The sequence below is a fragment of the Coregonus lavaretus genome, assembly GCF_964263955.1.
Source record: "Coregonus lavaretus genome assembly, chromosome: 3".
NCBI lineage: Eukaryota > Metazoa > Chordata > Actinopteri > Salmoniformes > Salmonidae > Coregonus > Coregonus lavaretus.
Genome location: NC_139990.1, coordinates 79,163,551 through 79,178,459, shown reverse-complemented (window position 1 = coordinate 79,178,459; position 14,909 = coordinate 79,163,551).

Below are 14,909 nucleotides of genomic sequence, written 5' to 3'. Positions count from 1 at the left end.
AGAGAGAGAGAGAGAGAGAGAGAGAGAGAGAGAGAGAGAGAGAGAGAGAGAGAGAGAGAGAGAGAGAGAGAGAGAGAGAGCATGGGGTTAGTAGGAAAACAAAAGCAGGCTTTCCGCTAACTGAATGCAAAATGAGCTGGTCTGTCCTGTGGGACTGAGACAGGACAGATGGAGGCAGAGTGGAGTGGAGCAGAGTGGACAGAGAGACAGAGAGAAACAGAGTGGACAGAGAGACAGAGAGGAACAGAGTGGACAGAGAGACAGAGAGAGCTCTCAGAACCTGCTGCGGAGATGCTCACCATTATGAGTCAACACTCCTTGTTCAACAGGACGCAGTGAGACAGGAGAAGGAGGAGGGTGAGACAGGAGGAGGAGGGTGAGACAGGAGGAGGGTGAGACAGGAGGAGGACGAGGAGGAGGGTGAGGGTGAGACAGGAAGAGGAGGAGGAGGGTGAGACAGGAGGAGGAGGAGGAGGAGGAGGAGGAGGAGGAGGAGGAGGAGGAGGAGGAGGGTGAGGCAGGAGGAGGAGGAGGGTGAGACAGGAGGAGGAGGAGGGGGAGACAGGAGGAGGAGGGGGAGACAGGAGGAGGGTGAGACAGGAGGAGGAGGAGGAGCAGGAGGAGGGTGAAACAGGAGGAGGAGGGTGAGACAGGAGGAGGAGGGTGAAACAGGAGGAGGAGGGTGAGACAGGAGATGGAGGGTGAAACAACTCTGATGTAAAATGTGTTTTAATTGAAGAAAATGTGACCAATTCCTCTATTGGTTCTGTAAGAAAGTTGTTGAAAGTGAAGTCAAAGCATCCCAGATGAGGATTTCCAAGCCTGGATGAAAAGCATAAAAACACTATAGGAAGGAGACAGACAGTCTAGATGTTTGGTCGTCTTACAGGGCTGTGTTAAGAGGGTCTGCTCTCTCTTTCTCTCTCCAAGCATCCCTCCATTCCTCCATCCCTCCATCCCAGCCTGAATAACCAAGTAGCTGCTGTGTGTTGCTGGGAAGTTGAATCACACATGGCTCAAAGCACTTCTTCAACTGGCAGTCAGACCATCCATTCCCCTTTCTAGGGATTACTCTGAGGAATGTGTTTACTGTTTCTCTCTCCATAAAGGATATATGGAAATCACAGGGCTACAGACACCACTCATAGCCTGTTTTGAAATTCTAAAAAGGTGGGGAGAAAACTATATTGTCCTTTTGAGGCAGGAGGATGCCTTCCATTTAGTCTTCACCATGACTGTCATAGTAATCTGATATGACAAATTCACATACAGTGGATTAGCTGCCAGTGGAGAAAGCTAAGCGGTTAATATTTGTTGATGTTGCTTTTATCTAGCAGGCTTGTGTCCCCTGGCTGTGGTTACCTTGGCAATGAGAGGAGAATAATTTTCCTCTGCTGTTGAAAATGCCAAGGAGATTCTCCCTCCTCTAACTCCAGGGCCGGCAGGCTGCTCATCATTTTCCTCTGCTGTCAAAATCTTTGATGTTCCCCAACTCTTGATGTCAGGCTATGAAAAATGCTTAGCTCAATTTAAGCCTCTCGCAAAAAAAGGGCTAACAACTGTAATTAAATCATTAAATTCTTGTCTCCGCTTCACAGAGCAGAGAGAAAATTAACTTCCCACCAACCTCATTTTCTACTTGAACATGAAATAATGATTTTTTTTGCTCATATAATTACAAAGCTAACATCTGATAGAGTCAGCATCCAGGGGGATTACCACATGCATGAGTATTAGACCTCATTACCAGCTTGACTGCTAAATTATTACATCTTGTAATTGGATGGTGAGATTTATACTCAGATTGGCCGGGTTTCTGTAAGATTGTAATTACAAGCTTCATTGGTTTGCTACTTATCGGAACTTCGCAGAGGAAACAACTGGCAAAATGAAATGAGCATTTCATTAACCTATCGCCTTATCACGGGAAAACCTGTGTAACGTTCATGTATGCATTAACATAAATAGGATCATTCATTTCTGTGCCAGATAGGCTGGGGCTGTGTGAGGCTAGAGGGGGGGGGGGGGGGGGGGGGGGGCGGTCTGTAGGATGGGAGGGGGGAGGGGGAGTGGCCAAGCATTCATTTTTCACTGAGTTGATTTAACCTTCATAATCCACGCTGATGGGAAAAAATAATAAATGAGTTGTCTATTTTACAAGGATGAACTCAATACATCTATTACTTAAAGACTAACTGAGTGTGAAAGTGGTCATTTGATGAGAGGCAGGGTGCAGAGTCTGTGGGCCCACAGAGGGGCCTCTCTTGATGTTTCTCTCAGTGTTAACAGAATCCCTGCTCTTGTTCCTGCTCAAACACAACAGCAGCTGGAGATTGGATGCCCACATAGATAACCTTCTCACACAATGACACTGTGGGATCGATGCCGGTTTGATGGGCGCTCACACAAAGGAGAGGGGTGGGAGAGGGTTTGATGGGCACTCACACAAAGGAGAGGCACAGAGTGGGAGAGGGTTGGAACACACTGGAGGAGGAGGAGGGGGATATAAAATTGTACAATTACTGAGCTAACACCATTTTTCTCTCTTTATCAAGAGATTTCATGGTGTGGCCAATGTGTTGGCAGACCAGCTGAGGACAACTAATGCCAGTTTTACTCTGGTCCAATCAGCAGGCCTCGTCAGACGAAGTTGCTATTGAACTTCATTGACTGGTGAGTTTTTTCAGCTGGGATCAATGTGATTTAACATGGAACTGATGCAGAACCAGGGCTGCAACCTGCCACCCGTACAGCAGTACCTCCACAACCCCAGTCCAAACCCAGTCAGTCTCCATGCTGTATAACCTCCCACCCCTAGAGTAGTACCTCCACAACCCCAGTCCAACCCCAGTCAGTCTCCATGCTGTATAACCTCCCACCCCTAGAGTAGTACCTCCACAACCCCTGTCCAACCCCAGTCAGTCTCCATGCTGTGTAACCTCCCACCCCTACAGCAGTACCTCAACAACCCCAGTCCAACCCCAGTCAGTCTCCATAATGTATAACCTCCCACACCTACAGCAGTACCTCCACAACCACAGTCCAACCCCAGTCAGTCCCCATGCTGTATAATCTCCCACCACTAGAGTAGTACCTCCACAACCCCAGTCAGTCCCAATGCTGTATAACCTCCCACCCCTACAGTAGTGACTCCACAACCCCAGTCAGTCTCCATGCTGTATAACCTCCCACCCCTACAGCAGTACCTCCACAACCCCAGTCCAACCCCAGTCAGTCTCCGTAATGTATAACCTCCCACCCCTACAGCAGTACCTCCACAACCCCAGTCCAACCCCAGTCAGTCTCCATGCTGTATAACCTCCCACACCTACAGCAGTACCTCCACAACCACAGTCCAACCCCAGTCAGTCCCCATGCTGTATAATCTCCCACCACTAGAGTAGTACCTCCACAACCCCAGTCAGTCCCCATGCTGTATAATCTCCCACCCCTACAGTAGTGACTCCACAACCCCAGTCAGTCTTCAGTCTCCATGCTGTATAACCTCCCACACCTAGAGCAGGACCTCCACAACCCCAGTCAGTCTACATGCTGTATAACCTCCCACCCCTACAGCAGTACCTCCACAACCACAGTCCAACCCCAGTCAGTCCCCATGCTGTGTAATCTCCCACCCCTAGAGTAGTACCTCCACAACTCCAGTCAGTCCCCATGCTGTATAACCTCCCACCCCTACAGCAGTACCTCCACAACCCCAGTCAGTCTCCATGCTGTATAACCTCCCACCCCTACAGCAGTACCTCCACAACCCCAGTCCAACCCCAGTCAGTCCCCATGCTGTATAACCTCCCACCCCTACAGTAGTACCTCCACAACCCCAGTCAGTCTCCATGCTGTATAACCTCTCACCCCTAAAGTAGTACCTCCACAACCCCAGTCCAATCCCATTCAGTCCCCATGCTGTATAACATCCCACTCCTACAGTAGTACCTCCACAACCCCATTCAGTCTCCATGCTGTATAACCTCCCACCCCTAGAGTAGTACCTCCACAACCCCAGTCAGTCTCTGTGCTGTATAAACTCCCACCCCTACAGTAGTACCTCCACAACCACAGTCAAACCCCAGTCAGTCCCCATGCTGTATAATCTCCCACCCTTAGAGTAGTACCTCCACAACCCCAGTCCAACCCCAGTCAATCTCCATGCTGTATAACCTCCCACCCCTAGAGTAGTACCTCCACAACCCCAGTCAGTCTCCATGCTGTATAACCTCCCACCCCTACAGTAGTACCTCCACAACCCCAGTCGAACCCCAGTCAGTCTCCATGCTGTATAACCTCCCACACCTAGAGCAGGACCTCCACAACCCCAGTCAGTCTACATGCTGTATAACCTCCCACCCCTACAGCAGTACCTCCACAACCCCAGTCCAACCCCAGTCAGTCCCCATGCTGTATAATCTCCCACCACTAGAGTAGTACCTCCACAACCCCAGTCAGTCCCCATGCTGTATAATCTCCCACCCCTACAGTAGTGACTCCACAACCCCAGTCAGTCTTCAGTCTCCATGCTGTATAACCTCCCACACCTAGAGCAGGACCTCCACAACCCCAGTCAGTCTACATGCTGTATAACCTCCCACCCCTACAGCAGTACCTCCACAACCACAGTCCAACCCCAGTCAGTCCCCATGCTGTGTAATCTCCCACCCCTAGAGTAGTACCTCCACAACTCCAGTCAGTCCCCATGCTGTATAACCTCCCACCCCTACAGCAGTACCTCCACAACCCCAGTCAGTCTCCATGCTGTATAACCTCCCACCCCTACAGCAGTACCTCCACAACCCCAGTCCAACCCCAGTCAGTCCCCATGCTGTATAACCTCCCACCCCTACAGTAGTACCTCCACAACCCCAGTCAGTCTCCATGCTGTATAACCTCTCACCCCTAAAGTAGTACCTCCACAACCCCAGTCCAATCCCATTCAGTCCCCATGCTGTATAACATCCCACTCCTACAGTAGTACCTCCACAACCCCATTCAGTCTCCATGCTGTATAACCTCCCACCCCTAGAGTAGTACCTCCACAACCCCAGTCAGTCTCTGTGCTGTATAAACTCCCACCCCTACAGTAGTACCTCCACAACCACAGTCAAACCCCAGTCAGTCCCCATGCTGTATAATCTCCCACCCTTAGAGTAGTACCTCCACAACCCCAGTCCAACCCCAGTCAATCTCCATGCTGTATAACCTCCCACCCCTAGAGTAGTACCTCCACAACCCCAGTCAGTCTCCATGCTGTATAACCTCCCACCCCTACAGTAGTACCTCCACAACCCCAGTCGAACCCCAGTCAGTCTCCATGCTGTATAACCTCCCACACCTAGAGCAGGACCTCCACAACCCCAGTCAGTCTACATGCTGTATAACCTCCCACCTCTACAGCAGTACCTCCACAACCCCAGTCCAACCCCAGTCAGTCCCCATGCTGTGTAATCTCCCACCCCTAGAGTAGTACCTCCACAACTCCAGTCAGTCCCCATGCTGTATAACCTCCCACCCCTACAGCAGTACCTCCACAACCCCAGTCAGTCTCCATGCTGTATAACCTCCCACCCCTACAGCAGTACCTCCACAACCCCAGTCCAACCCCAGTCAGTCCCCATGCTGTATAACCTCCCACCCCTACAGTAGTACCTCCACAACCCCAGTCAGTCTCCATGCTGTATAACCTCTCACCCCTAGAGTAGTACCTCCACAACCCCAGTCCAATCCCAGTCAGTCCCCATGCTGTATAACCTCCCACTCCTACAGTAGTACCTCCACAACCCCATTCAGTCTCCATGCTGTATAACCTCCCACCCCTAGAGTAGTACCTCCACAACCCCAGTCAGTCTCTGTGCTGTATAAACTCCCACCCCTACAGTAGTACCTCCACAACCCCAGTCAGTCTCAATGCTGTATAACCTCCCACCCCTAGAGTAGTACCTCAACAACCCCAGTCCAACCCCAGTCAGTCTCCATGCTGAATAACCTCCCACCCCTACAGTAGTACCTCCAAAACCCCAGTCTAACTCCAGTCAGTCTCCATGCTGTATAATCTCCCACCCTTAGAGTAGTACCTCCACAACCCCAGTCCAACCCCAGTCAATCTCCATGCTGTATAACCTCCCACCCCTAGAGTAGTACCTCCACAACCCCAGTCAGTCTCCATGCTGTATAACCTCCCACCCCTACAGTAGTACCTCCACAACCCCAGTCGAACCCCAGTCAGTCTCCATGCTGTATAACCTCCCACACCTAGAGCAGTACCTCCACAACCCCAGTCAGTCTACATGCTGTATAACCTCCCACCCCTACAGCAGTACCTCCACAACCCCAGTCCAACCCCAGTCAGTCCCCATGCTGTGTAATCTCCCACCCCTAGAGTAGTACCTCCACAACTCCAGTCAGTCCCCAAGCTGTATAACCTCCCACCCCTACAGCAGTACCTCCACAACCCCAGTCAGTCTCCATGCTGTATAACCTCTCACCCCTAGAGTAGTACCTCCACAACCCCAGTCCAATCCCAGTCAGTCCCCATGCTGTATAACCTCCCACCCCTACAGTAGTACCTCCACAACCCCATTCAGTCTCCATGCTGTATAACCTCCCACCCCTAGATTAGTACCTCCACAACCCCAGTCAGTCTCCGTGCTGTATAAACTCCCACCCCTACAGTAGTACATCCACAACCCCAGTCAGTCTCCATGCTGTATAACCTCCCACCCCTAGAGTAGTACCTCAACTACCCCAGTCCAACCCCAGTCAGTCTCCATGCTGAATAACCTCCCACCCCTACAGTAGTACCTCCAAAACCCCAGTCTAACTCCAGTCAGTCTCCATGCTGTATAACCTCCCACACCTAGAGCAGTACCTCCACAACCCCAGTCCAACCCCAGTCAATCTCCATGCTGTATAACCTCCCACCCCTACAGTAGTACCTCCACAACCCCAGTCGAACCCCAGTCAGTCTCCATGCTGTATAACCTCCCACACCTAGAGCAGGACCTCCACAACCCCAGTCAGTCTACATGCTGTATAACCTCCCACCCCTACAGCAGTACCTCCACAACCCCAGTCCAACCCCAGTCAGTCCCCATGCTGTGTAATCTCCCACCCCTAGAGTAGTACCTCCACAACTCCAGTCAGTCCCCATGCTGTATAACCTCCCACCCCTACAGCAGTACCTCCACAACCCCAGTCAGTCTCCATGCTGTATAACCTCCCACCCCTACAGCAGTACCTCCACAACCCCAGTCCAACCCCAGTCAGTCCCCATGCTGTATAACCTCCCACCCCTACAGTAGTACCTCCACAACCCCAGTCAGTCTCCATGCTGTATAACCTCTCACCCCTAAAGTAGTACCTCCACAACCCCAGTCCAATCCCAGTCAGTCCCCTTGCTGTATAACCTCCCACTCCTACAGTAGTACCTCCACAACCCCATTCAGTCTCCATGCTGTATAACCTCCCACCCCTAGAGTAGTACCTCCACAACCCCAGTCAGTCTCTGTGCTGTATAACCTCCCACCCCTACAGTAGTACCTCCACAACCACAGTCAAACCCCAGTCAGTCCCCATGCTGTATAATCTCCCACCCTTAGAGTAGTACCTCCACAACCCCAGTCCAACACCAGTCAATCTCCATGCTGTATAACCTCCCACCCCTAGAGTAGTACCTCCACAACCCCAGTCAGTCTCCATGCTGTATAACATCCCACCCCTACAGTAGTACCTCCACAACCCCAGTCGAACCCCAGTCAGTCTCCATGCTGTATAACCTCCCACACCTAGAGCAGGACCTCCACAACCCCAGTCAGTCTACATGCTGTATAACCTCCCACCCCTACAGCAGTACCTCCACAACCCCAGTCCAACCCCAGTCAGTCCCCATGCTGTGTAATCTCCCACCCCTAGAGTAGTACCTCCACAACTCCAGTCAGTCCCCATGCTGTATAACCTCCCACCCCTACAGCAGTACCTCCACAACCCCAGTCAGTCTCCATGCTGTATAACCTCCCACCCCTACAGCAGTACCTCCACAACCCCAGTCCAACCCCAGTCAGTCCCCATGCTGTATAACCTCCCACCCCTACAGTAGTACCTCCACAACCCCAGTCAGTCTCCATGCTGTATAACCTCTCACCCCTAGAGTAGTACCTCCACAACCCCAGTCCAATCCCAGTCAGTCCCCATGCTGTATAACCTCCCACTCCTACAGTAGTACCTCCACAACCCCATTCAGTCTCCATGCTGTATAACCTCCCACCCCTAGAGTAGTACCTCCACAACCCCAGTCAGTCTCTGTGCTGTATAAACTCCCACCCCTACAGTAGTACCTCCACAACCCCAGGCCAACCCCAGTCAGTCTCCATGCTGCATAACCTCCCAACCCTAGAGTAGTACCTTCACAACCCCAGTCAGTCTCCATGCTGTATAACCTCACAACCCTACAGTAGTACCTCTACAACCCCAGTCCAACCCCAGTCAGTCTCCATGCTGTATAACCTCCCACCCCTAGAGTGTACCGCCACAACCCCAGTCAGTCTCCATGCTTTATAACCTCCCACTTCTACAGCAGTACCTCCACAACCCCAGTCCAACCCCAGTTAGTCTCCATGCTGTACAACCTCCCACCCCTACAGCAGTACATCCAAACCCCAGTCAGTCCCCATGCTGTATAACCTCCTACCCCTAGAGTAGTACCTCCACAACCCCAGTCCAACCCCAGTCAGTCTCCATGCTGTATAACCTCCCACCCCTACAGCAGTACCTCCACAACCCCAGTCCAACCGTAGTCAGTCTCCATGCTGTATAACCTCCCACCCCTACAGCCGTACCTCCACAACCCCATACCAACCCCAGTCACATTCATGCTGTATAACCTCCCACCCCTACAGTAGTACCTCCACAACCCCAGTCCAACCCCAGTCAGTCTTCATGCTATATAACCTCCCACCCCTAGAGCAGTACCTCCACAACCCCAGTCAGTCTCCATGCTGTATAACCTCCCATCCCTACAGTAGTACCTCCACAACCCCAGTCAGTCCCCATGCTGTATAACCTCCCACCCCTATAGCAGTACCTCCATAACCCCAGTCCAACCCCAGTCAGTCTCCATGCTGTATAACCTCCCTCCCCTACAGCAGTACCTCCACAACCCCAGTCCAACCCCAGTCACCTCCATGCTGTATAACCTCCCACCCCTACAGCAGTACCTCCACAACCCCAGTCCAACCGTAGTCAAGCTCCATGCTGTATAACCTCCCACCCCTACAGCCGTACCTCCACAACCCCATACCAACCCCAGTCACCTTCATGCTGTATAACCTCCCACCCCTACAGTAGTACCTCCACAACCCCAGTCCAACCCCAGTCAGTCTTCATGCTATATAACCTCCCACCCCTAGAGCAGTACCTCCACAACCCCAGTCAGTCTCCATGCTGTATAACCTCCCATCCTTACGGTAGTACCACCACAACCCCAGTCAGTCCCCATGCTGTATAACATCCCACCCCTATAGCAGTACCTCCATAACCCCAGTCCAACCCCAGTCAGTCTCCATGCTGTATAAACTCCCACCCCTACAGCAGTACCTCCACAAACCCAGTCCAACCCCAGTCACCTCCATGCTGTATAACCTCCCACCCCTACAGTAGTACCTCCACAACCCCAGTCCAACCCCAGTCAGTCTCCATGCTGTATAACCTCCCACACCTAGAGCAGTACCTCCACAACCCCAGTCAGTCTCCATGCTGTATAACATCCCACCCCTACAGCAGTACCTCCACAACCCCAGTCCATCCCCAGTCAGTCTCCATGCTGTATGACCTCCCACCCCTACAGCAGTACCTCCACAACCCCAGTACAACCCCAGTCAGTATCCATGCTGTATAACCTCCCACACCTACAGCAGTACCTCCACAACCCCAGTCCATCCCCAGTCAGTCTCCATGCTGTATAACCTCCCACACCTAGAGCAGTACCTACACAACCCCAGTCAGTCTCCATGCTGTATAACCTCCCACACCTAGAGCAGTACCTCCACAACCCCAGTCAGTCTCCATGCTGTATAACCTCCCACCCCTACAGCAGTACCTCCACAACCCCTGTCCAACCCCAGTCAGTCTCCATGCTGTATGACCTCCCACCCCTACGGCAGTACCTCCACAACCCCAGTCCAACCCCAGTCAGTATCCATGCTGTATAACCTCCCACACCTACAGCAGTACCTCCACAAACCCAGTCCAACCCCAGTCAGTCTCCATGCTGTATCACCTCCCACCCCTAGAGTAGTACCTCCACAACCACAGTCCAACCCCAGTCACCTCCATGCTGTATAACCTCCCATCCCTACAGTAGTACCTCCACAACCCCAGTCCAACCCCAGTCAGTCTCTATGCTGTATAACCTCCCACACCTAGAGCAGTACCTCCACAACCCCAGTCAGTCCTCATGTTATATAACCTTCCACCCCTAGAGTTGTACCTCCACAACCACAGTCCAACCCCAGTCAGTCTCCATGCTGCATAACCTCCCAACCCTAGAGTAGTACCTTCACAACCCCAGTCAGTCTCCATGCTGTATAACCTCCCAACCCTACAGTAGTACCTCTACAACTCCAGTCCAACCCCAGTCAGTCTCCATGCTGTATAACCTCCCACCCCTAGAGTAGTACCTCCACAACCCTAGTCCAACCCCAGTCAGTCCCCATGCTGTATAACCTCCCACCCCTACAGTAGTACCTCTACAACCCCAGTCCAACCCCAGTCACCTCCATGCTGTATAACCTCCCACCCCTACAGTAGTACCTCCACAACCCCAGTCCAACCCCAGTCAGTCTCCATGCTGTATAACCTCCCACACCTAGAGCAGTACCTCCACAACCCCAGTCAGTCTCCATGCTGTATAACATCCCACCCCTACAGCAGTACCTCCACAACCCCAGTCCAACCCTAGTCAGTCTCCATGCTGTATGACCTCCCACCCCTACAGCAGTACCTCCACAACCCCAGTACAACCCCAGTCAGTATCCATGCTGTATAACCTCCCACACCTACAGCAGTACCTCCACAACCCCAGTCCATCCCCAGTCAGTCTCCATGCTGTATAACCTCCCACACCTAGAGCAGTACCTACACAACCCCAGTCAGTCTCCATGCTGTATAACCTCCCACACCTAGAGCAGTACCTCCACAACCCCAGTCAGTCTCCATGCTGTATAACCTCCCACCCCTACAGCAGTACCTCCACAACCCCTGTCCAACCCCAGTCAGTCTCCATGCTGTATGACCTCCCACCCCTACAGCAGTACCTCCACAACCCCAGTCCAACCCCAGTCAGTATCCATGCTGTATAACCTCCCACACCTACAGCAGTACCTCCACAACCCCAGTCCAACCCCAGTCAGTCTCCATGCTGTATAACCTCCCACCCCTAGAGTAGTACCTCCACAACCACAGTCCAACCCCAGTCAGTCTCCATGCTGTATAACCTCCCACACCTAGAGCAGTACCTCCACAACCCCAGTCAGTCTCCATGCTGTATAACCTCCCACACCTACAGCAGTACCTCCACAACCCCAGTCCAACCCCAGTCAGTCTCCATGCTGTATAACCTCCCACACCAAGAGCATTACCTCCAAAACCCCAGTCAGTCCCCATGCTGTATAACATCCCACCCCTAGAGTAGTACATCCACAACCCCAGTCAGTCCTCATGTTATATAACCTTCCACCCCTAGAGTTGTACCTCCACAACCGCAGTCCAACCCCAGTCAGTCTCCATGCTGCATAACCTCCCACCCCTAGAGTGTACCGCCACAACCCCAGTCAGTCCCCATGCTGTATAACCTCCTACCCCTAGAGTAGTACCCCCACAACCCCAGTCCAACCCCAGTCAGTCTCCATGCTGTATAACCTCCCACCCCTACAGCCGTACCTCCACAACCCCATACCAACCCCAGTCACCTTCATGCTGTATAATCTCCCACCCCTACAGTAGTACCTCCACAACCCCAGTCCAACCCCAGTCAGTCTTCATGCTATATAACCTCCCAACCCTAGAGCAGTACCTCCACAACCCCAGTCAGTCTCCATGCTGTATAACATCCCACCCCTACAGTAGTACCTCCACAACCCCAGTCAGTCTCCATGCTGTATAACCTCCCACCCCTACAGCAGTACCTCCACAGCCCCAGTCCAACCCTAGTCAGTCTCCATACTGTATAACCTCCCACCCCTACAGCAGTACCTCCACAACCCCTGTCCAACCCCAGTCACCTCCATGCTTTATAACCTCCCACCCCTACAGCAGTACCTCCACAACCACAGTCCAACCCCAGTCAGTCCCCATGCTGTATTATCTCCCACTTCTAGAGTAGTACCTCCACAACCCCAGTCAGTCCCCATGCTGTATAACCTCCCACCCCTACAGTAGTACCTCCACAACCCCAGTCAGTCTCCATGCTGTATAACCTCCCACCCCTAGAGTATTACCTCCACTACCCCAGTCCAACCCCAGTCAGTCTCCATGCTGTATAACCTCCCACCCCTACAGTAGTACCTCCACAACCCCAGTCAGTCTCCATGCTGTATAACCTCCCACCCCTACAGCAGTACCTCCACAACCCCAGTCCAAACCCAGTCAGTCTCCATGCTGTATAACCTCCCACCCCTACAGTAGTACCTCCACAACCCCAGTCAGTCTCTATGCTGTATAACCTCCCACCCCTACAGTAGTACCTCCACAACCCCAGTCCAACCCCAATCAGTCTCCATGCTGTATGACCCCCCACACCTAGAGCAGTACCTCCACAACCCAAGTCAGTCTCCATGCTGTACAACCTCCCACCCCTACAGTAGTACCTCCACAACCCCAGTCCAACCCCAGTCAGCCTCCATGCTGTATGACCTCCCACACCTAGAACAGTACCTCCAAAACCCAGTCAGTCTCCAAGCTGTATAACCTCCCATCACTAGAGTAGGACCTCCACAACCCCAGTCCAACCCCAGTCAGTCTCCATGCTGTATAACCTCCCACCCCTAGAGTAGTACCTCCACAACCCCAGTCCAACGCCAGTCAGTCTCCATGCTATATAACCTCCCAACCCTACAGTAGTACCTCCACAACCCCAGTCCAACCCCAGTCAGTCTCCATGCTGTATAATCTCCCACCCCTGGAGTGTACCGCCACAACCCCAGTCAGTCTCCATGCTGTATAACCTCCCACCCCTACAGTAGTACCTCCACAACCCCAGTCAGTCTCCATGCTGTATAACCTCCCACCCTACAGCAGTACCTCCACAACCCCAGTCCAACCCCAGTCAGTCCCCATGCTGTATAACCTCCCACCCCTACAGTAGTACCTCCACAACCCCAGTCAGTCTCCATGCTGTATAACCTCTCACCCCTAGAGTAGTACCTCCACAACCCCAGTCCAATCCCAGTCAGTCCCCATGCTGTATAACCTCCCACTCCTACAGCAGTACCTCCACAACCCCATTCAGTCTCCATGCTGTATAACCTCCCACCCCTAGAGTAGTACCTCCACAACCCCAGTCAGTCTCTGTGCTGTATAAACTCCCACCCCTACAGTAGTACCTCCACAACCCCAGTCCAACCCCAGTCAGTCTCCATGCTGCATAACCTCCCAACCCTAGAGTAGTACCTTCACAACCCCAGTCAGTCTCCATGCTGTATAACCTCCCAACCCTACAGTAGTACCTCTACAACCCCAGTCCAACCCCAGTCAGTCTCCATGCTGTATAACCTCCCACCCCTAGAGTGTACCGCCACAACCCCAGTCAGTCTCCATGCTGTATAACCTCCCACTTCTACAGCAGTACCTCCACAACCCCAGTCCAACCCCAGTTAGTCTCCATGCTGTACAACCTCCCACCCCTACAGCAGTACATCCAAAACCCCAGTCAGTCCCCATGCTGTATAACCTCCTACCCCTAGAGTAGTACCCCCACAACCCCAGTCCAACCCCAGTCAGTCTCCATGCTGTATAACCTCCCACCCCTACAGCAGTACCTGCACAACCCCAGTCCAACCGTAGTCAGTCTCCATGCTGTATAACCTCCCACCCCTACAGCCGTACCTCCACAACCCCATACCAACCCCAGTCACCTTCATGCTGTATAATCTCCCACCCCTACAGTAGTACTTCCACAACCCCAGTCCAACCCCAGTCAGTCTTCATGCTATATAACCTCCCAACCCTAGAGCAGTACCTCCACAACCCCAGTCAGTCTCCATGCTGTATAACATCCCACCCCTACAGTAGTACCTCCACAACCCCAGTCAGTCTCCATGCTGTATAACCTCCCACCCCTACAGCAGTACCTCCACAGCCCCAGTCCAACCCTAGTCAGTCTCCATACTGTATAACCTCCCACCCCTACAGCAGTACCTCCACAACCCCTGTCCAACCCCAGTCACCTCCATGCTTTATAACCTCCCACCCCTACAGCAGTACCTCCACAACCACAGTCCAACCCCAGTCAGTCCCCATGCTGTATTATCTCCCACTTCTAGAGTAGTACCTCCACAACCCCAGTCAGTCCCCATGCTGTATAACCTCCCACCCCTACAGTAGTACCTCCACAACCCCAGTCAGTCTCCATGCTGTATAACCTCCCACCCCTAGAGTATTACCTCCACTACCCCAGTCCAACCCCAGTCAGTCTCCATGCTGTATAACCTCCCACCCCTACAGTAGTACCTCCACAACCCCAGTCAGTCTCCATGCTGTATATCCTCCCACCCCTACAGCAGTACCTCCACAACCCCAGTCCAAACCCAGTCAGTCTCCATGCTGTATAACCTCACACCCCTACAGTAGTACCTCCACAACCCCAGTCAGTCTCTATGCTGTATAACCTCCCACCCCTACAGTTGTAC